This window comes from Hylobates moloch, unplaced genomic scaffold (genome assembly GCF_009828535.3).
Source record: "Hylobates moloch isolate HMO894 unplaced genomic scaffold, HMol_V3 SCAFFOLD_2, whole genome shotgun sequence".
Lineage (NCBI taxonomy): Eukaryota > Metazoa > Chordata > Mammalia > Primates > Hylobatidae > Hylobates > Hylobates moloch.
This window is the reverse complement of record NW_026652277.1, coordinates 72,265,363-72,291,041: the sequence shown is the minus strand read 5'-3', so window position 1 is coordinate 72,291,041 and position 25,679 is coordinate 72,265,363. Positions and strand designations below refer to the sequence as shown.

Sequence of the window (25,679 nt, the reverse complement as noted above, 5' to 3'; positions counted from 1 at the left end):
GAAGCAGACGTAAAGACAGCAAAATTGAATGTGCTTCAGAGAGAAGAGGACAAGAAAGAAACAAGACAAAAAATGCACAAGATGCTCTCTCCTCATTTCCTACTGCCCAACCCACTCACCAGTTTGCAGCCCCGTTCTTCATGCCAGCATCTCCAGAAGAGTAAAGGAAAGGAGATTGTGTGGATAGTGCCCCATTCAGTGAATCCTTCACTTACCTCTAAACAAACACTCTTCCATTACAAAAAACAATACCAACCATATAGCATAATAAGCAAAGATGAGTGGTAGAAATAAACCAGTAGAAAGGCAGAAAGATGGAACAGAAGCCATCGGTGAAGTTGTATCACAGTGCTAAGTGCAAATATTTAGGTGAAAATGATCAGTTTGTCTACTTCTCTGACCCACTATTCGAGATTCCTAGTATCATTCCTATTTTTGCCAGAGTCCATAGGTTCTATCGAGTCAGAGATTGTGTTTTTATGGGGGCTGATTCCATCTGTGTGTTCCCAATTACTGACTCAGGGTACAGCCGCTCCATAACAAGAAATCCAAGAATGGGTTTTAATTGGCTCTTTTTTATGAGTTTATTTTGTCATTGCACAATAACCCTAAAAAAATTAAATGCTAGTTTAATTTTATCAGCATTATAGGTATAAATTCATGTCATATAAGAGAACATATCACACATGTATTTACACATGCATAAATCTATTTGAGGAGAGAAAGAGAAAGATCAGTTTTATTTCTTTATTACTTGTGTACCTATTAGGTCTTATGGAGAAAGAAAATTCAGTTCTGCAACTCTTCTATAATACTGTTTAACTGATAAATATTTATATTCTATTAAATAAGCATTTATATCATTGAAACATTTTTATAAGGAAAATACACCCCAGAGAGTAGATGACTTGAAATACAAGTCTAATCCCCTCTGTTCTACTGTTTTTCTTACCAGTAAAACACAATCCCTCCCCTTTCATCATATTTACTACTGCATAAATCAGTGTAACTGGAGTCAGCTAATAAACTTTCACAGCCAAAGGTCTCACACTGAAGTCCATAACCTACAAATATTTGCTCTATAAAATATGACAGATAGAGAAAGTTAGGTAGACCCGACAGCAACATCCTAGTCTTTGCATTCTATCAAACAACTTTATTTACAATTGCCAATACAAATTAACCATCACTACAGAAACGTTTCTTAAATCTAAGGATAGTATTTCATGAAAATATTTTTAGTAGTAAAGTAAAATTGAATTTAACGGAATCTTAATAGTGTGGTTAGGTTTATTAGATTGCACAATGAAATAATGTCCTTTAACTTATTTTATGATGACTGTATTAAAATCAACCCTGGGTTTCATTCACAAATCAAACACAGTATCTTTTTAATATTATTTGCCCAAGATTTCCACTAGTACAAACATGACTTCCTTTTAAATATCTTTGAAGGAAGAGGGACTAAAATGGACATTAAGTAGTTTTTCTTCCAAACAAAATGATGGCTTTAAAGAAAAGCCAACATTAGAACCAAAAAGGCCTTATTTAAGTATTACAAGTATATATCTTTTAAAATTTAGGCAAGTTTCTCTTTAGAAGAATACTGCTAGAGGAAACTCTAAGTCTCTCTCTCATGCAGAAACCTGTACTTCGAAGACAAAAACATGCTAGAAAATCTCTTCATTGCTCAGTTGCTACTGCCCAAGGGAGAAGCAGAGATTGGATGGGACCTCAAGTGTCTGTCATTGATGTCTATATTCTTCAATTTAGCAAAAGAAAGTGTAAAAATTCACAGTTCACACAGGACCTGGTTGTCTTCTCTCTCTTGGTCTGGGTAAGTTTTAACTCTAGCAGAGAAGTACTTGCAAAACCATTTGGCTGCAAGTCCAGACTTTGGTTTTTAACTGAGATCTACTATTAATAGAGCAAATAGTTTGATCTCTACCTGATAGTTTTGTTTACTTCCCATTTACTTTGAAATTGAAACCCCTATACTAAACACACAGAGGGTTTCACATAATTCTTACCAGTCTAACAGAAATCTTACTCATCTTTAAATGTTCATATCTAATATCACCTATTTCAGTGAAGGTTTAATTGATTCCCTTGTTGAAATTAATCGTTTCCCCTCATGTCCCCATGGTTGTTTGTAGACTGCTTATAGCACTTGCCCTATGTTCTCACTAGCTTACAAATAGACTCCTTAAAGCCAGAGATTATGCCTTATTGGTTTGCACACTACAAAGTGCCTTGCATAAAACAACTGTTCAATAATTGTTTAAAATAAATTATAGAATTAATATATTCCTTAACATTAAAATATTAAAATTAAATAATGTGTTTATTGTGAAGAGAATGAGTCTATAAAAACGAAATCATCACATATATTCTATTTACCCAACAAATAACAGCACATTCTTATACAGTTAAGGGTAAACTGTTAGGCAACAGCCTTAAGGCAGTGAATGCATGTGTACTGGGAATTTCTATGTGTTTTCTGCATTGCTAATTCTAATGTTCATAAAAAATGCATGTAACTGTTTCATTGGAAAGCTCCTCACTGATATACCCAAATACTGGTTTTTTTGGGGGTTCAGACATTAATTCTGAATGCAAGCTTACATAAAGATAGGGGATGTAATGTTTAAAACAGTGTAAATGGCCACTGATTCAAATATAAATCAATATATGAGATAATAGAGTAAAGAAAAATTGCAGAAGGCTTCAAACAGCTAACAGGCTTCGTTGTGGCAATTCACACTCCGATGTGTTTGAAAAACATCAAAGTACAACTTAATTGGTCTGGGAGACATTCATTTACCTCATTTAACAAATATTTACTGAACACCAGCTACATGCCTGGTCCTCTTCAGGGCAACGAATGCACCACAGTGTGACATAATAGACACGATCTCCGTCCTCATTGAGGTTACAATCAGAACAGGGAGTCAAATATCAAACAGACGATCAAGCAAATACAATCATGAATAAGTGCTGCCCAGGAAAAAGCGGATGGGGTGAAAGATAATGCTCTAGGTAAAGACAATAGTCTGCATGAATATTCTCAATCAGGAAAGAACCACAACTGAAGAAACAGTACAGAGTGCTGAAGCAGAGTTGGCCATGAAGAGAGTGATGTGAGAGGAAGCTGGAGGGATGGACAGAAGCCATAGCATCTGGGGTCTGGCCGTACTAATTATTTGGATTTGCATTCTAAGAATAATGCAAAGAAAAGAGTTAAGCAAGGAATTGCATTATCAGATCTATTCTGACATCTAATTCATGCTAAATACCATAGCAAATTTAGTATGTTTAGATATATTATAAAACATAAAATACATTTCTCCCAAATACAGCAATGTTAAACAAAATAATGGAATATGAGATTCAAACTATAATAAGAGTCAGTGGTGTCTGATTGTATTTCTGTGCTCACAAGTAAAAAGGTTTATACATTAAGCTGTAAACAAGTGATAAATATTGTGCTGCTTACTAAAATCTCAGGAGTGTTAAGATTAAAAGGGATATAGGTAGAAGACAGGTCACTTCAAATTCAAACTGCACATTTTGTTTCTAAGTAACTTATAAATTTAACAAAAATCAAATATGAAATAAGAATTAATTTTTTTTACAATGGCAAGCCTAAAAATAAGTAATCTTTAAAAATATTTCCAAGCCATTTGTAGATTAGTCCAGCTAACACGGGTATTGATAAAAGTAGTTTCAGTATATTGATACCTAATTTAAGAATCTACATGGTGCCCAATTTCCTGATAAGTCAAAAATCCTATGGCTATCATTCAAGATCTTCTGGAATCTATATGGAATCACATATCCTCTTTCAAAACTGTGACCCTACATACTCATGAAAACTATCACAAACACCTTCGTTACCTTTATCAAATCATCCTATCTCTTTATTCATCTAATCTCTAAATTATTTCTAGTTTTAAGGCCCAAATGAGCTATATCTGCTTTATTTGGCCATTTATTATATTGTTCTGATGCTTCCTAAGAATTATAAAAGATTTATACCTTCGCTATAAATCTGCACAATGTTTTATATGTATGTGTCTGTAAAAGATACATATATATATACACACATAGTTTTTTCGTCTAAAAATGAGTATAACAACATAATTTTTAGGATTTTAAATGAACTAATGCATAAGATTAAACAGTAAGTGCTCAATGAGTATTATACATTACAACTAGATATCACAGTCACTAAAATCATACCTATACATTAGTTTCAACAAAATCTTCCATTATTTCATTCAACAAATAATTTATCAACCATGTCCTATGTCCCTAGCCCTATGCATAAGATTGTAATGAACAAGATAAATTAGATTCATTCCTCATGAAACATTAAACAAGTAAATGCATAAACAAAAAATTACATCTTGTAGCAACTATTAAAAAAGAAATAAACATTTATGGAAACTCTGCTGGGCAACACATGAGTATATCCCTAGCAAACATCTGTGAATAGCTCTACATACCCATTGAACTTTCTTAAAATTTGTTTTAAAAAATCGAGTTAATATATAGAAAACTGACACCTATTCAACTAAATTTTATTTCAGCATTAAAAGAGTTAAAAATTACAGATAAAGACATCTACATCTGTGTCATAGATGTTTAGGCTCTACTTTATTTGAAAGAAAAACAAAGTTTTCTTACACTAAACTTGTGATGCAGAAAGTCTTCCTTAGAGATGGGCAGACAACGAAATCTTGCAAGATCCCTTTGGAAAATACTCCTGCTATGGTATGAGTTGTATGTATTTGTACGCCCAAAATTCATATGTTGGAACCTAAGACCCAATGTGACAGTATTACGAGAAGGGGACTTTAGTAGGTGAGTAAGACATGAGGGCACTGCCCTCACACATGGGATCAGAACCCTTATAAACGATCTCTAGGGAAATAGCTGGGCTCCTTTTTGCCCTTCCACTTTCCACCAGTGAGGACACAGTATTCACCCTTCTGCCATGCAAGGCTGCAGCAACAAGGCACCATCTTGGAAGCAGAGAGTAGCCTTCACCAGACACCAAATCTTCTCATGCCTTGATGTTAAATTTCCCAGCCTCCAGAACTGTGAGCAGTAAGTTTATTTTATGAACCACCTACTCTCAGATATTTTGTAAAGCAGAACAAATGGACTAAGACAATCCCAATGAGGCAGGTCTGAAAACCAAAGTTGTTGCCAAATAATCAATGGCCTCTGATAGTGAACTAAATGTACACTCAAGTAAACATTTAGGTTGATGAACTTAAACATAGCCAATTCTTTCTCAATAATCTATTTCTTAACTATTTTCTAACATAACTCTCCATTTCAATGCCATATTTTGTTTTACCTATTTTGAATGAAAGTGATACACTGAAAAGAAAATCCTGTTTTCTCTTCATGCTAAAATTTAATTACATTCAAGCACCACTTAAACTCTCATAGAAATAAAGCATTATATTTCCTGCTTCTTCTTTTTTCCTGATTTTCATTTGAAAATCTACCTTGACTCATTTTGTTACTCCTTCTCTGTGTCTGTATTTAAGTGGGGAGGCAGCAAGCAGTGGGGATAGAGATTTAGCCTGTCAATCATTCTGTTCACTCAGAGTTTAAGTGTTCTGTTTGCTGTCTCCTGGGAGAGTAACATCCATAGTAACAAATGCAAATGCATTTACTTTAGGGCTATTTTAATAGCCATCAGTGGAGTGGGGAGGGGGAATTCTATATAGGACGAAGTCTCTCCAGGCACTAGGGATCAGCAGTAATTTTCTCTTTGAATACTAATGGCTAAAGTTTCATCATGCTGAAGTTTGATACACATTAAGCAGTCAACCACATATTTAGCATCTCTATAAAATATCACCCCACTGTCTACCTTCACAGCCCTAAAAATACAGCCTGCATTGTTCACATAGACAAACTGCCCCAAGTTTAGATGTATATTTCATCATTCATGCTTTGACTCTCCCAGCCACCACCATTTGTTATAGAAACCATTTAAAACAAAAAATAAAAACAGCCAGTGCTTGGTGGTAGTTTTAGTAAGGACAACCAATCTATCTATAAGGATTCCTTGAAGGAGTAACTATGAAGAAGGGCTAGACCAGAGAGACACAAATGTCTTTCTGGAGAGTAGGTAGAAACTTACATAATGCCCACAAGAGTGTCTAAAAAGCCTGCAGCTCTGGAATAAGAGAACTTATTTATTTTAAAAAGATTTAGTTATTCTGTAGGTGTCTAATAATTTTTATATCATAAATAAGCTAAAATAAGTTTTTTTAACATAGGCCATATACAAGAATGTGTATTACTTCATATACATAGTGTTTTTAACTATAATAATCCCTCATTATTTAATGGACACCATGTGCTTTATGTGAAATATGTTTTAATCTTCAAATAATTCTATTATAATCTTCATTTTACAGATGAGGACACTGAGAAGTAAGTGGTTAAACAATTTGCCCTAGGAGGTGGGAACATCATAATTTCAATCTAGGTTTGCCTGAAGGAAAACTCCAAGTCTTAACTCCACTGACTGTCTGTAATTGGGGCTCATCAATTTTAGGTTGATCCTCAAAATAACTTTGGATATACAGTGGGTATTACTGCTGTAAGCACAATCCAGAAACCAAGACTGTGGACATGTTCAGAGAAATACACACATGCACACACACACACACACACACACACCAAACATTAGAATTTATCCTTTAATAAAACTAATGTTTAAGTTTCACTGTGAAGTATTTAGATAAACTTCGAAAACAGAACCTTATAGAGATAACAGAGAGTATAAGGGAGTTCAAAATATTTGTATCTTAAGTGAATCCTCAATTTGTTAAAATGTAGTACCACAGTGAATAAGTATTTTAATAATTTTAAACTTCTCTCATAAAGAAGATCTAAAGAGGCAATGTAAGGAGGACACGGTGGTTCTATTTGCTGCAGTACTTAGTTTGTGCTCTTGTACCATAAGAACAAATGCTAATTACTGTTCAACCCTAATGCTAATCTCAGCATCTGCTAATTAAAAGATCACATCTTCTGCAAAATCAGCATTACCATTCAAATGAAAACATTAATCAGTTTGAAAAATTCAAAATCAATCAGCTGAAAGGAGAAAGTTGTAGGCCTCCAATGAATTGAGAACAGCACAAATTCAGGGTGCAAAAGAGCAAGTGTCAACTTACGCGTCTCAGCAACACAGACTCACACTGTTACAAGAGTTACCCAGCAGTGTCTTGTATTGTGTTTCAACATTTCACCCTAACCATTTCACTATGTATGATGTTGATATGCAAAATGACAATATCGCTTGGCTCCTGAAAGGGCCTTGTTTTAAATTTAATGCACTAGAGATGTGATTACCCACCAGATTTTCAAAATAAATGTTGCAGTTTTCAAAAAGCTAATGCGAAACTTCATGAGATAATTCCAGAATACTAATAACTGCAGAGAAGCTCAATTGTATTAATTATTTTACAGCTAATTTTTTGCTTTTTCAAAGCTAACTAATAGTTCTATCTTTTACAGTCCTTATCAGTATTCTGAACACCTCAAGTGCAGACTGGGGTTATATTTCACGGTCAAATCAAAAGAGCCTTCTTTCTCAGATTCACTCATGGAGCTGTCAGAGACAAAAGATTTAGATTTTGTTTGTGATGATCTCTTCTGTCACATTTTGTGCTCCTCCTTGTGTCAAAGAATAAGGACTAACAGAAATCTTCTCTCTGTGTAGCATAATACAGCAAACATAGCTCTGTTAGCCAAATGAATATTTAAACAACCAACAGAAACCCAGGACCAAAACACTAAAAATTATCACTTATGTATGGATAAAATACAGTAATGTAAAAATACTTCATTTAATGCTACTTAAAATTGAAAGGATTTAATATACATAGAATTTCCTGCAGCCACAATGAATATATATAGTTGCAAAATGTGAAGATTCCTAGCATTTTCAGAATCTCATTGCTAACTACTCATGCATTAAAAGAAAACACTATAGGGAAAATAAACTTAAGTGAACTCTTACTGCAACAACAATAATGTAAAATACAAAAATATGAATTGGGACTACCACTGTGAAGGAGTAAATAAAGTTTCTTTTCACTTTGAAAAATAAATGAGTAAACATTATACGTGAATTCACATGCAGAGCAAAAGATATTAATGTAATAATATCTGAAATAGTAAGTCAAATTCATAGCCTTGTTTATCTAAAAAGGTAGGAAGAACTCAGGCCCAGACAGATTTACAATAATGATTTCATCAAGCAGACAAATAGTTTTGATATATACCACGCCAAGAAAACTTAGCTCTAATTCACTTTATTGAATTAACAAATGAATAACAACTTCATGTAACAATTATATTTCAAAGAAATTATTACTGAAATTTACTGTGTTTTCCTTAAAGTTAATAAGGCAGACAACACGAGCCTATATATCTTACACTGACCTCTACTTATGGAGGCTAAAAATCATTAAGGATAGTTTGCAATCATACATATAACCTTAGAAAAATCTTATTAGAATAACATTCAGGGGGAGGGACAAAAAAGCAATAAAAGAATAATATTCATATGTAGTAAAGAGTATTTCCATCTAATACCAAAAAATAAACAAGAAGAGTTTTGAATGGCATACATTTTTATCACCATGATGCACACAGTAGAAAAATGGCCAAGGTGGTCACCAAAGAAAAAGCTCCAGGGTGTCTCACCTGTGATCACTTTACAAAGAGAAGGATTCACTCTCTCATGCTTAGAAACACTGATAAAGAGGCAGGGCACAGTGGCTCAAGCCTGTAATCCCAGCACTTTGGGAGGCCAAGGCGGGAGGATCACCTGAGGTCAAGAGTTCGAGACCAGCCTGGCCAACATGGTGAAACCCTGTCTGTACTAAAAATACAAAAATTAGCCAGGCGTAGTGGCAGATGCCTCTAATCCCAGTTACTAGGGAGGTTGAGACAGGAGAATCGCTTGGACCCAGGAGGTGGAGGTTGCAGTGAGCTGAGATAGAGCCACTGCACTCCAGCCTGGGCAACAGAGCAAGACTCAGTCTCAAAAAAAGAAAAGAAAAGAAACGAAACACTGATAAAGAAAGCACGTGCAGGAAATAAATGCTCTCTCAGGGGCAAACTCACTGGATCCAAAGTTCACAGAAGCTAATATACATAAATGGAATGTGACCTTATTAATTTACAAAGACAAATAAACTTCACAGGGACCAGGATATTAGGGTTCCCACCTACTAGTCCATTCTCTTCCTAAAAGCTGGCTTCAGAAAAGTCGAACAAACATGGAAACAGAACAAAGGGGAATTAACTAACTCAAATACTTAATGGCTTCCATAGGTTAGTCAAGTTATCTATCTTACCATAGTGATGTTCTTAGCCAATAGTAGCAGGATTTATTTTCTATATATCCACAATTAACTAGCTCTTATTTTGAGTGATGCATTTTTCTTTCAGGTTTGGTGATACTCCAATCCAGTCCTAGGAAAACTCCTGTCCTGGGAGTAATTACACATCTATGCTTTCTCCATCCTATGCCCATCTCATTGTTTATGGGATTTGTACTTTGCTTCTTTCTCACTTCTGTAAGCAACACTTTAGTCTACAAGCTCTAATACACTACAATATCATTCTGAACTATAAACATTATAATTTGTAAAGCTTATAATCAAGGACATAGCCAGAAAAGATGTGTTAATTTAAAAATTGGCCAAATTATAAGTTTATACTACAAAAAAGAATTAGCAATCAACTAGTTCTCAACCCTTTCTTATCACAAATTTAGAGTAAAAACATAGTACAGTTGAGTACTTTCATTTAATACATATCTACTGAGTACAAATTGTAGATAAGCAAGGCACATTTTTGCAGTGAGGATTGGGAGGCTGGAGGACGCAACATTTACTGAGTATCATCTACTCATCCCTCTACTAGACAAACAAGGAGGTCGTTTCTCATTTATTTCTTATAGCCTTAAAGTAGATACTGTTACCTACACATGCACAAGAGAAAAAAGGCTCATTTCCATCTCTTCTGGGACCTTATTTGGTTGGTCGTCTTGTTTTGCTCATGTTTTCACTTCTGGCTAACTTCACGCAACTCATAATCACATTCAAGCATCTCATATCTTGAAAGAGCAAATGAGCAAGGCAGTAAACAAAAACCAAACTTCACAGCTGTCTATGATTCTTGTTTGCACACTGCCAAAACCTTCCTTTTTTTCTTTCCCAACCAATGGGGAAATAATATACACCTGCTGTCCACTACTCCCCCTCATTCAGTCATCAACCTACTGCAGTCGTCTTTCAGGTAACACTACCCTTCACTAAAACTGCTCTATAAAACAACACTAATTACACTTGAACAAGAATTTCTGAAACATTTTCTTTCCTTCTATTTTAAGCTCCAAGCTCTCTGACCTTCCCTCCACGCTCACTGACCATATCTTCTTATTTCCCTCTTCTAATTTCTATCCTCTAATATCAGAGGTTTCCATAGCTTTCTCCTTGGCCATATCCTATGCCCATTCTTTCTGCTTCCTCCTAGAAATTTAAACCATATATTTTGTCTCAACCTGATATAGTTTGGCTGTGTCCCCATCCAAATTTCAACTTGAATTGTATCTACCAGAATTCCCACATGTTGTGGGAGGGACCCAGGGGGTGGTAATTGAATCACAGGGGCTGGTCTTTCCTATGCTATTCTCATGATAGTAAGTCTCACGAGATCTGATGGGTTTATCAGGTGTTTCCACTTTTGCTTATTTCTCATTTTATCTTGCCACCACCATGTAAGATGTGCCTTTTGCCTCCTGCCATGATTCTGAGGCCACCCTAGCCATGTGGAACTGTAAGCCCAATTAAACTTCTTTTTCTTCCCAGTCTCAGGTATGTCTTTATCAGCAGTATAAAAATGGACTAACACACAACCTCTGCCTGAAGGTGCCAAAATCTATACCTCTAGCCCAATTCTACCTCTAGGCTCTGTAAGTCTATATCCAGCCTATATCCACATGTAGGGGACAGAAATATCCTACATTGAAAATAATATCTCTCCCTTTCCCATCAATTTTTTCATAATCTTCTAAGACCATAAAATGACATCACCATCCTCTCTATCCCCCAAGTAAGTGAGCTATAAATTAACCTAGACTACCTTTATTGTCCATCTTTAATTTAGTCATAGATTACTGAAGATGTCCTTAGAAACTTATACATCCAGTAGACATTCCCACCATTTCCATGGCTACTACTTGGTTAGGTCCATCGAGGCCCAGAATTAGGCTCTTATCTACCTTTCTAGCTTTAATCCTCAGAATTCTTAAGTCTTCCTAAAAATTTGTAGAACACACACACACACTACACACACACGCCACTTTTATTTCCTTATTCATGTCCTTTTCCATGTATACATTTCTTTCATTTATCCATTTCCTTAAATGTGCTGTTAACATGTTTGTATTTAACTTCCCTGTATATACTGACATCCTTCAAGTCTTTGTTCAAATGTCACCTTCTCAATGAAGCCTCCTCGACTGCCTGTTTAATAGAACAAGCTGCCTTCTATGCCTCCCACTCAGTCTCAATCCCCTCATACTGCTTTTCTTCTTCTTTCCTCCATAGGACTTATTACCTTCTTTATTAATCTACTAAGGCTGAAAGAAGAGAAAAAAGAGTAGTATAATGGTAGAAAAGTAGGGCAAACCATGGTCTTAAAAAGTAGAGGAAGGTAAAATTTCTAAAAAGGAGATTTAAAAAAAGAAAAGAGTAACTGTAGAAATTTTACCTACCTACTCCAATCATTCAAATGCCTACATAGATGGCACAATTCTAAGTAAAAGTATGTATGTGGAAGCTCTTAAATAAACCTAAGTTTAATACCTTAAATGATATTAGATGATATTATTCCTAGGGTAATACTACATTTTCATTAATGTAATCAAATAAACTGGATAATGACTTTTTCCTTTTGAATTTCAGTAGTAATTGTAATGTAAGTAAATCTGTTTGATAAATCTATACAAATATTCAAGCACATAATTCTGCAACAGAACTATATTATACAATCATGGAGGCACCATCACTAACTACATCTAAGCTGGCATAGAGGCAAGAAAACTATGAGTCTGATTACAATGTTGGGTAAGTCAAAGTCCTGATGACAGTTTCACAGTATAGCATTGCCTCCCACTTTGGCTACATTCTGGCAAATATCCTCATAAAGCTAAGGGCTTATTTCTAACATCATATTGTGAGTGTCTTTACCTACATAATAATTACCTTAAAGCACATTTTCTATGTTCCAGGCACTGTTCTAAACAGTTTACATGTCTTACGTGATTTAATCCTTATAACAATGCTGTGACAATAATAATAATAGCAAGTGCTATTATTACCCCACTTTAAAAATGAGTAAGCTTGTTCTTCCAAAGTGACATTGTTGGGGCTGGGCACAGTGGCTGACGCCTATAATCCCAGCACTTTGGGAGACCAAAGAAGGTGGATCGCTTGAGATCAGGAGTTTGTGACCAGCCTGGCCAACATGGTGAAACCCTGTCTCTACTAAAAATATAAAAATTAGCCGGGTGTGGTGGCGCATGCCTGTAATCCCAGCTACTTGGGAGGCTGAGGCAGGAGAATTGCTTGAACCTGGGAGGTGGAGGTTGCAGTGACCCGAGATCACGCCACTGCACTCCAATCTGGGGAACAAAAACAAAACTTTGTCTCAAAAAAAAAAAACGAAGTGACATTGTTGGTCACTGGTAAAACTGGAATTCAAACTTAAGAAAATGAGCTCCAAAACTGATATTCTGTCTCTTCAGAGCACTTGGATAGTTGGCTTAAATCCAAATAAAAAAAAATAAGCTTAAAAATTTGATCATTTGCTCTTTAACAAGCATGATTCTGAGTGCTTCATATGCATCAAAATGTTTGACCTTGACAGCAATCCCAGAAAGGAGATATAACAATTCTCTCCACTGTCTTCAGACTAGGAGACTGGGGCTTGAGGAGGTTAAGTACTTGCACAAGGTCAAACCTGTTTACAATTTTCCTAATATATCTGTCTAGTAATGCTTCCCCACACACTGCCTCCTTTGTTTCTTTATGCTAAGCTAGTGGTCTCATTCTAGCATTGTAATATTACAGAGTCATAATTACCTCCTCAGCATTATATGCTGAAATACACTCCTCCCAAGGTACTGTAATTACAATGCAGGTATCTGATACCATGGATACCTTCTATTAATTTATATTTAGTACTTACCATGTGCCAGGAAGTTGGTTGGAAACAAAGGATAAAATGAAGAACACTGATACCACCCCTCGACGTCTTATTTATTTATGGGAAATAAAGCAAGTAAATAGACCGTTGCAAAAAGCCCTGAGAAGCACTGCGGCAAGGGAAGTGTAGTTGCTAAGGAAATGCACAGAAGCACAACCTTACCTAGATCCCGGGGAGGCTATGACTAATCTGAGCCCTAAATGAAAAGTTTGAAACAGCCAGGTGAAGAAGGACGGATGGAGATATAGAAATAAACTACAGTGTTCTCAAAGAAAGAAAAGAATGAAGACGCAACACTGGGAGGTTCGTTGTGCTCTGTCCCTCCACTCCACCCCCACAACCCCTAGAAATTACTTCCCTTGGGAATCACTAGTCAGCTGTTGGTCTCTTCATCCATCAAACCCTCTCACCTGGAGACATAGGATGCCTTCCAATTTCTGTTTCTGCCTCACCCAATTGCCAGTGATATCTGAAAGTATAACATGAGCATAAGTCTAGAATATGAACATTGCTAAATCCAAAAAAATTAAAATTCATCTGAGATAATATCAACTGAGGTCACATGGATTTAGTTTCATTACAATCAACTGACATTTTGGCATGCCTGGGTCTACTATCTCCGCACAGACTTTTTTCTACTGATCTTCATTGTTGATCCACTCCCAAAAAACTGACTTCCGCCTCAGTTTACTTGTCTAACACAATAATTAATTAGTGGTATGTTACAAGGCCATCCTAGCTACAAGGGTGTCTGGAAGAGCAAGTAATTTTTAAATAAGCATAGTAAGTCCTGCTTGGACTAGATGCTTGCATGGGACAAAAACCTGACAAACTGTGGCCAAGCCATCCTGCCTGGTTTTTATCAGCACTTTTCCCCAGGAGGCTGTACTCTCCCAAGATTTAAATTTTAGAAAATGAACTGCAAGTTTGATTAGCTTATATTATTATCCAAATCAGGATACAGACTCCTAATTAGTGCTACGTAATATATTGTCAAATGGTTAAGTTATACTACTATAAAACTCATACATGATAGGTGGATGGGATAAACAGTAATTTGTATTTTTTGTAAACATAAGCCACAGGCCACGCACAGTGGCTCACACTTGTAATTCCAGCACTTTGGGAGGCTGAAGCAGGAGGATGACTTGAGGCCAGAGTTCAAGAACAGCCTGGGCAACATAGTAAGACCTCATCTATACAAAAAATAAAATAATTAAATGAATAAAAATTAAAAATAACATAACCCCCAAATCAAAGAAACACATTCAGGATGAAAGATTTAAATAAGTTGGGAAGAATCCTTCTCTCCTTACAATTTCTTAATAACTTTTGCAATCAACTCCACATTACTAAGTCAGAAATAATAGGGAAAGGCTGCAGCACGCGGAACACTTATAATATCTGAGATGCCTACTAAGCACTGTTTCATCTTAATTAAACCAAGACTAATCTTGACAATCTAAAAGAACTCAGGTGTAATACAGTAACAATAATAATAATGGTAGTAGAATGGCTGCCAGCCATGGAGCACTCCCTGTGTGCCAATAGCTGTGTTAAGGGCTTCTAGCAGACAGTCGTGATCGCTTACCATCATTAAGCAAGAGAACCTTCATTGTATTCACCATCACAATGTGCTTCTTTTAAAATTACTTGCTTTCCAGACACCCTTGTAGCTAGGGTGACCCTGTAACATTACGCTGATGAAAGATACATGGCATTCCAGCTTTAAGATATTTTTGAGTCCTTATGGTTAGAAACACTTAAAAATCAGATAGTGAAATAAGTTTTTCTCAAGTACATTCTATCTATCTATATAATATGTATATACATATATGTGTGTGTATATATATTTTTTTAAGAGACAGGGTCTCACTCTGTCATCCAGGCTGGAGCTCACAATCTCGGCTCACTGCAGCCTCAAGTTCCAGGGCTCAAGTAATCCTCCAGCCTCAGCCTCCCAAGTAGCTGGGACTACAGGCACATGCCACCACACCTAGCTAATTTTTAAAAAACCTTTTGTAGAGATAGGATCTTGCTGTGTTGCCCAGGCTGGTCTCAAACTCCTGGGCTTTGGTGATCATCTCACCTTGGCCTCCCATGCCCAGACTAAAGTTTTGACTCACAGGGTCATTTAGTATTAGCCTGACTTCTTTTCACATATTTACAAAATTAAAGATACCCAATACACGATTAAAAGAAAACGGTTAAAAAAAAAAAAAAAAGCAATACTTCCGGAGTTACTCTGAAGGGTATGATGTATACTATGTTAAAATTCAAATCTAAAAAAAACTTTGCTAGCCCCAAATTAAAGTTCTCTCAAAACATACAATAAAGCTAATAATGTCCAGATAGGGCCACCAAAGTAATTACTTTCATTGACTTATTAATAATTATTTACAAGTTTTACTTCAAAAAGTTGCTATCTATACAACTCATTTGATATAGGTTATTTTATAAGCATTCATTATTCATAAACAAGTAAATAAGGCTTAGGTAAGCACATAAGCAAAGACAGAAACACAGGAAATATTGAGCCAATTGGGCAAACAGTTGGCTGAGTGAGAGTTAAGAACGTACTGGAGACCACTTTAAAATAATCAATGCCTTAGCCTACAGGCTAGAAGATCACAGCCCTCACCTCTAAGGCCCTTGCTTTTTCTCTACATCACAGCCTCTCTCAGGTAAAAGGACATTTACTGTATCTGTACATGTGCCAGATACCATATTCAGCTGAGGCACACAAAGATAAATAAGAGGCCAGGCATGGTGGCTCACGCCTGTAATCCCAGCACTGTGGGAGGCCGAGGCGGGTAGATTGCCTGAGGTCAGGAGTTCGAAACCAGCCTGGCCAACATGGTGAAACCCCATCTCTACTAAAAGTACAAAAATCAGCAGGGCATGGTGGCGGGCACCTGTAATCGCAGCTACTTGGGAGGCTGAGGCAGGAAAATCACTTGAACCTGGGAGGTAGAGTTTGCAGTGAGCCCAGACCGTGCCATTGCACTTATTAACTACTGTTGACAAAATAAGAGGGATTTAATTTATGCTGCAGTATAAGTTCAGACATAAAGACAAACTTCTTCACATAATGGGTTGTTAAACATGTTAAGGACTAAGGAAGCTCTTTTACAAATAATCCAAATTTTCATCTGTCATGGTTTGCTCTTCTTAAAGGTCCTCTCAGTCTAGTTTCAATCTAGAACATTTACATTTTAGCACTTCCTACTCTCTACTGTATAAATAGTGGTTATTGCGATTGATGACACTGACGAGTGCTATAACTTTCATAGTATTACAGATCTAAACATCAAATTAGAATATGGAACTTGACTCTATATCCACAACCACATGGAAATGTGGAATGTATCATGCTACTGAGATCAATGAAATGGGATAAAAATAAAATGTTAATATCCGTAACATCTAATGATTTCCTAAAATAGTAATGATAATCCTTTTCTCAAATGGTAACATTCAAAAATGTACTTCAGAATAGGAAGAAAAGGACATCATCATTCTCACAGCATCAGAGGCTTGTCAAAATTCTGTCATTACTTTTTAAAAAGTCAATTAATAGCAAAACTTACCAACTTTACATAGTTACAGCTATGAATTACTTCACATTTTAAAAAACTCCTACATTAATGGAAATGCTGGTGAAATTTGAACAAGATCTGCAATTCAGTTAATAGAACTGTATGAATGTTAAATTTTCAGATTTTCATAAGTAGACTACAGTTATGTAAATAGTAATACCAGAAGCAGATAATTAAGGAGTATACAGGAATTCTTTGTACTATTTTTGCAACTTTTATCTAAGTCAACAATTGATCCAAAATAAAAAGTTTAAAACACTCCCTACTTCTTTTAACACAAAATTTCATAGTAGCAGGCTGAGCAGCCCAGATGCTACAGATCATTAACAATGACCATTTCAAATATTCAAAGCTTTCGAATATCAGCAGATTGCAGCATATGTCGACTGTGTTTAACAATAATGGCTTATTACCCTTTGATTTTTGACAAAAGAATAGTTTTAAAAGATGGATCCATGAATGATAAATGAAAATTTAAGTCCTACATTTGAATGTGGGAGGAAAAACATTGTATTTCACAGTTATAAAATTCGACACTCAGTTCAGTCAAAGCAAAAATTTAAAAACAGATCATTCTTTGCCATTATGACTTTGATATAACTCTCAGAGATCAGAGATAAGAAATACTTTATGAGAAAACGAGGGCTGGGCACCATGGCTTATACCTGTAATCCCAGCACTTTGGGAGGCCGAGGAGGAAGGATCACTTGAGTCCAAGAGTTCAGGGCCAGCCTGGGAAACGTAGGGAGACCCTGTCACCACAAAAAATAATTTAAAACTTAGCCAGTCATGGTGGTGCACACCTACAGTCCCAGCAACTTGGGAAGCTGAGGTGGGAGAATTGCTTCAGCCCAGGAAGTTGAGACTGCCATGAGCCATGAACAGCTCACTGCACTGAGGTTGAGACTGCAGTGAGCCATGATCAGATCTCTGCACTCCAGCCTGGGTGATGAAGTAAGACCCTGTTTCAAAAGAAAAAAAAGTGAAGTGCCAGAAGAAATGACAAAAAACCTCCAAGTCATCTTCTGCAGACATTTTTATGAAGACAAAACAAAGTGTTACTCCTTCATTCATGCAACATACATTGTGATGTCCTATTATGTGCCAGGCACTATAATTCATGTTAAACTTCATAAAACATAACTTAAAAAGATTTCATGATCATTTAGATATAAAGCTTACTCCCGAAGCAAAGATTACTAAAAAATTACATTCTAAATATCTAAAAGAGATTAAATATGATTTCACGGCAGGATATCTTTCCCATTTATCCTTCATGAGAGTTCAAATATCTAAATTTATGAAGATAATGGCACTCCACTCATGTAGCTTTATTTATTCTGGGGATAGTAGCAAAGAGTTGGATTTTTGTAAAGAATCCATTTTCCTTAGTTTTTTGTTTTTTTCTACTAACACCTAACCATCCCGAATAGAGTGAAACTATAACTTCATGCCACATTCCCACCTGAGCTACCCTTCAGGTATTCTGCCAGGCACTTTGAAATAGAAGAAACTTCTCAGGGCCTTCCTCCATCGTCCCATACCATAAGGCAAATAAACAGAGATCACATATATTCTACTTTATAATTCGGAGATTACTGACCTTTGTATTTCACCTAAGGTCAAGAACCTGAAAAATATCATAAAATGAACTCTCTTCCGCTGTTCATGCCATATCAAAATCTGAGTTCTGCTATTAACAGCCGTAACATTAAAATAACCATACATGTGCACAGAAAACAAGAGATTTCTGACACTGTAGAAAGGAATGGGACATCTCAAACAAAGAAACGAACAGAGATTTTTCTTGTCTCCTATACTTCAAACTGCAATTATTTATTTGCTGTGACAAATCCTAAAGACTGCCTACTTACAGCTAAAATAAACCCACAGTGTTTTCTTTTAAAAAGTAGTCATTAATCACAGCCAACTGGATAACTATAGATTCTAAGACACCCCCTCATAATGCTAGGAGAAAGGACTGTGCTAATGTCTGATGGAAGGCAGGATAATTGTAATTGTTTAGAAATGTTAATGTTTATGTTAATATTTGAATTGAAAAAAAACGATAGAGAACTAAATTTAAGTTGGGCAAAGTGACTCACAGGTAACCCAAGATGAGTCATCATAAATTCTATATGGTAATTTTTGGGGAGACAAAGATTTGGGAGTGGGGAATACTCTGAGAGCTGTTACAGAAAAATGAGAACTTGAGAGCTTTCAGCAAAAGAATTCAGAGAACAAGAAGGTAGAAAGCAGTGATGGAAAAGATATTAAAGAAGACAAAAGAAATATTACTGGATTTTCACGCTGACCATGGGCCAGGAAAGAAAACAGATAAGGAACCAAATCCAGAGAACTTAAGGAGCTGGAGGTGAGTCACTGAAAGGAGAATGGTTTGACTGTTCACTGGGGGTCCCAAAGAAAGGACCTGGACTCCTTAAGAATGAAGCAAGCTTAGCTCAGGAATGAAACTGGGTATCACTGAAAGAGCAGAAGGAAGTAAAACTAGAGATGCCTATTCAACTGATGCCTGTTAATATACATTAATCTGTATTTTGCTAAAGTGATTAACAAAGTGGTGTTTGTAATTACTGACACAGATACATCTTGACTATGGTATTGGGACTGATTTTCACACATCTTACATAATGAATCATATTTAAATCATAGTTAAATTATATATGTTTATACCCCAGGACAGCACTGAGGTTGAAGAGGATGAGGGCAGGAAAAATAATGCCCCATGAGAATAGAGACAGGAAAGTGGAGAAGTGGGAAGGTTATATATTGGCACAACAGCTATATAAAACTGAATATTTCTAAAGCTCTTGGTTTTACATAGCCCTTTAACTGTGGGGCCATCAACTCAAGGAAGATAGGTTTGACTAGGAACCAATGAGCCCACAGTACCATCCAGGAAGCGGCACAGGTAACAACAGGATACTAAAGGAATGTGACTGTTTCCAGTCCCTGGGGCCATTGGATTGCCCTTCTGCTCTGCCAGGCAGCTAAGCTGAAAGTACCAGAGTACAAATTACTAAATTCCAGGGTTGAATTATAATCAGAGGTTGAAATGACAAAGCTGATTTATATTTTCCTTTCCTTTTCCACCAATAAAATACAAAGCAGATCCTGGGTTAGAAGTGAGAAGACTGGACAAGAGAATTAAGGAAGCATAAAAGAAGGATGCTTTGTCCTTCCCCATTCTCCACAATGCTCAGGGTTCATGCAGACAGGGATGGTTGGCATTACATTCAGAAGACGAAGCTCAATAAATAAGAGGACCCTCTCCTTTTAAATACAGACTCTTTCAAGCTCCATTGCCCCTACAGAAGACATCAGAAATGGTTGTGTGTCACCATCCAGTCAGAGAAGGCAGTGAGAAGGTGTCTGCCGACCCTTGGAGTCCACCATTCCTTCCCTCGGGTCCTGCCAAGGATTTCTGAATGACTAAGAGCCTAGAGCAGCATGTAGTTAGCCAGGCCGCTGAGTCTGGACCAAGTTCACAGAGAATTCAAGGAGGTGGCCTCAAGCAAGCAACTGTGTGTTCATGTCTGCACCTCTAAGTGACCACTATGAATTGTGAATCCTCTACTCACATACTTTAAACAACACCATCTCCTATGCATACACTTCTTTTTCTGGCCTTCAGAAATATAAGGCCAACTTTTCTGTATTTCCTCCAGAGAAAATGTGGAAGACCCAGTTTCAGTTTAAAAACATAAAGATACATAATGCTTTAGTAAGAAGCAATAAATTTTTAATCTGGAAACTTTTAAAAATGAAAGACCAAAATAAACCTGTGAATTAAAAATTTTTCTGGCCACTACTATATCAAACTGTAAAATTAAAGGGTGGCTCCCACATTGAAACAACATATATTTAACGGCAATGAAGACCCAAATTAAGATACATAAACACATGCTAAATATTTATGAGTTCACCCAACAGATTTTAGCTATGGATAAATAAACATATTTAAAGTTGTCTGGAAGCTGAAAGAAAGAGTAAAGATAAAAGTAGCTATTGTAGTTATCAGATATGAAATTTTCATTAAATCTGATTTTGCGGCCCCACATAGTATACATGAAGATTATTTTTGAAAATAAAAATTTAAGTATTATTTTTGAAAATGAAAATTTAACAATTTTTAAAAATTTAATAATTTTTAAAAATTATTTCAAAAAATTTCTAATTTACCAATATAGAAATTTTATGAATAGAAAGTGTTAATCAATTAAGCAATGCATGAAAAATTTAAAATAAGCAGTTAACAAATATAAAGACACTTACCTAGCACTTTATAAACTCATAATTCAGAGTGTTATATTTGGAAACGCCCACAAATCGTTCCTTCACTTAAAAGTCTGGGATCTGTCAGAATTTTGCTCTTGGAAGCTGATGCCTTGCTTCTATATTGTCGTTTCTACTGTGTTTCATAAGGCATAGGGAAGCAGACGGAAACTGGCCAATGTAAGAATGACAAGGTAACCCAAAATGCCCAATCACTAAGTCACAAACACTCAGACACACACCCTCAACATTGGAGAAAACAAACAAAAATCAAATATGGGTTGTTACCCCATAGTGTGTGGGCAAAACACCCACGATGTTGACATATAAATCTTACACACAAGTGAAGGCATTTGACCGACAGACACCACCACTCACCAATCTGGTTCTACACCTACTTTCAAAACCACTGTGCTTCAGAAGCTCAGAGTATTGTCTCACTTCTCATTCCTCAAGTCACTGAAACAAGAGGCCAATGGGAAATCCATAAAAGAACAATTTTGCATCACTCTCTGCTTATATTGTAAGTTGTGTCTGTAACTGCAGAGAGCCCATTAAATGTACTTTCTACTCTTTCATCAGAATGCCATAATAAAAGCAAGAGAAGATAATAAAAGTATACGTATCATGTCACCCTTTTCCTTGGCACTCTAACATCTCTCCAAAGATAATTTTGTGAAGTGCTTCTAACCACTTTTCTATCCAGCAATTAAGAAGAACCCTTTCAAAACTTACTTTCTGAAGAGGGTATCAATAAAACTGAGATGAGAGAGATAATCTGACTTTCAAAAAAAAATCTGACAGTCATCCTTAGAGGTGCAAACAAAATTATGCCTTCAACCTTCATTTTCTAAATTTCCTCAATAAATAGCCTAGACAAACATCGACATGAACTGGAACAGTTAACTCTGGTAATTATTACAGCTCATAGTGGTTTTCTACTATCTTAACAATTTTCCCTACAAACGTTCCATACATTTGACAAAAATCAGTAATTATAACTATAATATGGGACCTCTCATTACAATTCCTTTTATACAATTAAGGACCCCTAAGAGGAAATATAAATTTATATTTCAAACTTTATTATTATGGGAAAGTGATGTTGTTTGTATTGTTTCAAGAGGAAATTATTCACTTCGTAGTCTGGGTTTCCCTTTCTATCTTTCTTGACTGCACACTAAGAAGACTAGAATATGGAACCTCATTCCTTACCAAGTTGGTTCCTGTACTTAACATGAGTCCCTGCCATTCTCACTGGCATTTCCAATGGAGCTTGAAATTAACATTTTTTTTTTCGGGCTTATGCCTTATTTTGTTTTGTTTTGTTAGTCCAGAGTTGTTTTCCTTTAGTGATTTACTTTATGCAACATTTTCTAGGAAGTCAGTATAACTACAGAAGCAAGCAGTTTGTCTTAACCAATGCTATAGAACCAAAGAGAATGAGAAATATATAAAATATCGCTTGTTATTTCTTTGTGTTTGAGATGATGGGTATGCTAATTACCCTAATCTGATCACTCTATATTATATATCAACACAGTGCTATGTACTCCATAAATATGTACAATTATGAATTAAAATAAAATTAAAACAAAAACATATATTTAAACTTCTCCCATGAATTACAACAGATTTAAAAGAAAGGTAAAGATAAGGTTCATGTTTGGGACCCAAAAAAATCTTGACCAGACCACAGTGTTCTATTTGGACGTTAAACTACCCAAGAGTATCTCAACAAGGCATCTCAATATGAGATTAACACAAACATGAATGAGCATATAATCTAAATGAAAAGTAGAATCTAATTCAATGCTTCCAGAAGGATTAAAAAAACAGAATTCATAAAAATAAGAAATCTCAAAGGCTTTCCTGCAATTATGGTTATGATGGAGTTGGCAAAGCATGGTTTTAACCACATAGAAGATTAATATTTATTTTCAACAAATGTAGCTAGAAGAATGTTATTACATCCCCTCCTTTTTTCACTAGGAGCATGCTGATTGAAATGGATTCATTTATCTAAGCTGACAGCTAGACAAAACTATATTGCAAATATTTTTTATCTCTGATTAAATAAGAACTTCACAACATCTGGTTTGCCACAACAATTACACAAAATTATCCAAAATAAGTTTTTTGAATATGTTTAAACATGTCACAAAGTGTTTAACAGCTCTTTTAATATACTATTCAGAAAAAAATAAATAGTAAAGCAACTTATTGTAAAAGTATTAATTCTAATAAGAGACTCAAAAACATGGAAAAATTACCAATTCACTTTTATAGCAGTTAGAATTACAAATAAAATACCATACTTGGTTACCCAGAACAAGAACTTAAGGGTTTTTATGTCCTTTCAAAAAAAAATCTTACAGCTATCAAGAGAGGTTTAAAATTGTATCTCTCTCTTTTGAATACTATAATTAGAGAACAGACAATGTCTTATATTGAAATAGCAGTTCTTGAAGAGGACACAAATATTGACATCATATTACAAGCCTACTTTTGAAGGGCAAGTTCTCACAGGCCAAATATTAAGACACACTGAGTCCTAGTTCATACACATCTATGGGTGCTTTCAGAAAACCTGGCTTCAAAATGTTCTTTAAAACTATACTATTTTATCATGCATTTCAATTGGATGTTTTTTCTCATAATATCCAATACATTTGCTAAATATTATTTAATTATAATCCCTAATTATTAATACATGTTTATAAAACTATTACATTCAGCATGAGAGAAGTTAAAACTCAGGATAAAGGTCTCTGAGCTCATATTCCGGCCTCTGTCACAGCAATTCTTTGCAATAGTGAGACTGTTTTCTTAAATTGTTACTTTTAAAATAAGCAATTTTCTTCAAGTTCTAAAAATAATTGATTTAGGGGAAAATGTGCATTGGGGAAAAAGAAAGACTATGTCTGTCCTAAAATGAAAAGTATGCAAACTGTATTTTACAGTCCATAAATATTATGTATCTACGCCTGCAGAATGCAGTGTTAGAAATAAGTAATAAAGGCATTTCTGGCATGCTTATCTGAAGCTGCTGTAAGTCTTCAGGCTTCCATTTGTATCTCACAAATTGCTAGATAATCATTCCTTTCAGAATAAGTCAGAGATTAAAAAAAGATAGTTTGATATACATGAAGTAACATACCAGAATTATTCCAAATGGAAGTCCCTGAAGACTGAAAGCAACAGATATAAAATGCAATGTCAATCTTGCAAAAACAGCAGGAGCAAAGGGGAAAAAAAGGAAATGGCTTGAACCACTGTGTTCCACTCCCTTTTTCTACATGAAGCAAGAGTGGTGATAGTACTAATTTTTCCTAACTGAATCTTATAATGACTAAACCTTCTGCCCGTGCATTAGATTACATGACTGAATTTAATTCTCACGATCCTTCTATGAAACAGATATAATCAGTCTCATTATATAGAGCGTAAAATGATACTTAGGAAGTGACCCAAAGTCACATAGCTGCTATATGGCAGTCCCACGGTTTAGGCTCAGAGTCTTCTAAGTCTAAAGCTCATGTTCTAAATCACTAAGTATCATGAGACAAACAAGTTATTAGAGCTTGTCCTATTACCTTTTTAAATCATACAAGGCACATTTCACGTATGACGTTTCATCTAATATACTAAGCCCCTACCTTCGAAAAAATCAAATCTCATTTTCATAACCAAATACTCCAGCTTATGAAAAGACTAAAAGAAGTTCCAGCCATCGATGACTTTGTATTTTTTTTTTTTTTGAGACGGATTTTCGCTCTTTTCGCCCAGGCTGGAGTGCAATGGCGCACACAATCTCGGCTCAATGCAACCTCCACCTCCCAGGTTCAGGTGATTCTCCTGCCTCAGCCTCCCGAGTGGCTGTGGTTACAGGCGCCCGCCACCACGCCCGCCTAATTTTTGCATTTTTAGTAGAGGCGGGGTTTCACCATGTTGTCCAGGCTTGTCTCAAACTCCTGACCTCAGGTGATCGGCCCACCGTGGCCTCCGAAAGTGCTGTGATTACAGGCGTGAGCCACTGCACCCGGCAGATGACTTTATATTTTCAGAGGTTTGAAACAGGAAGAGAAATAACCGAAAGTCATTGCAGAATGTTGAAATGCCATAAGAGAGAGATGACAAAGAGCAATGATGAGTTAGAGGACAGAACACAAGGGGAAAATAAAATATTTACATTATTAATGGAAAGCATAAAAGCTGAAGTGTTTCGTAAGTTCTTAAATAATATAGTCAACTATTTTGCATCTGTCACTCAGAATATTAAACCACTGTTCTAAGAAAAATGTACTACTCTCTTTTCAGGTATCATGGAAACAGGAATTCCCTGACTTCAATAATGAGTATTTATAAATAAATCACTATAAACAAAATGAAAGATCTTTGTGGTTTCAACTTTTTAAATTAAATTGAATGCAGTTTCAACATCTGGCTTTATGGTTTTTA

At 35.7% G+C, this 25,679-nt stretch overlaps 1 protein-coding gene across 47 annotated transcripts in view; it reads right to left on the bottom strand.

Moving 5' to 3' along the window:
- The window catches only part of ADGRL3 (adhesion G protein-coupled receptor L3), an 866,327-nt gene that overhangs the window by 821,578 nt on the left and 19,070 nt on the right, over nt 1–25,679 (bottom strand). Inside the window, exon 1 of one of the 47 annotated variants that reach the window (XM_058434485.1) lies at nt 13,734–13,784. The exons of the other annotated variants lie outside the window; for them this stretch is intronic. The gene's annotated coding sequence lies outside the window, so the exon portion shown is untranslated. Of the gene's footprint in view, nt 1–13,733; nt 13,785–25,679 lie in introns of those variants that run through there. 47 annotated transcript variants of the gene reach the window in all.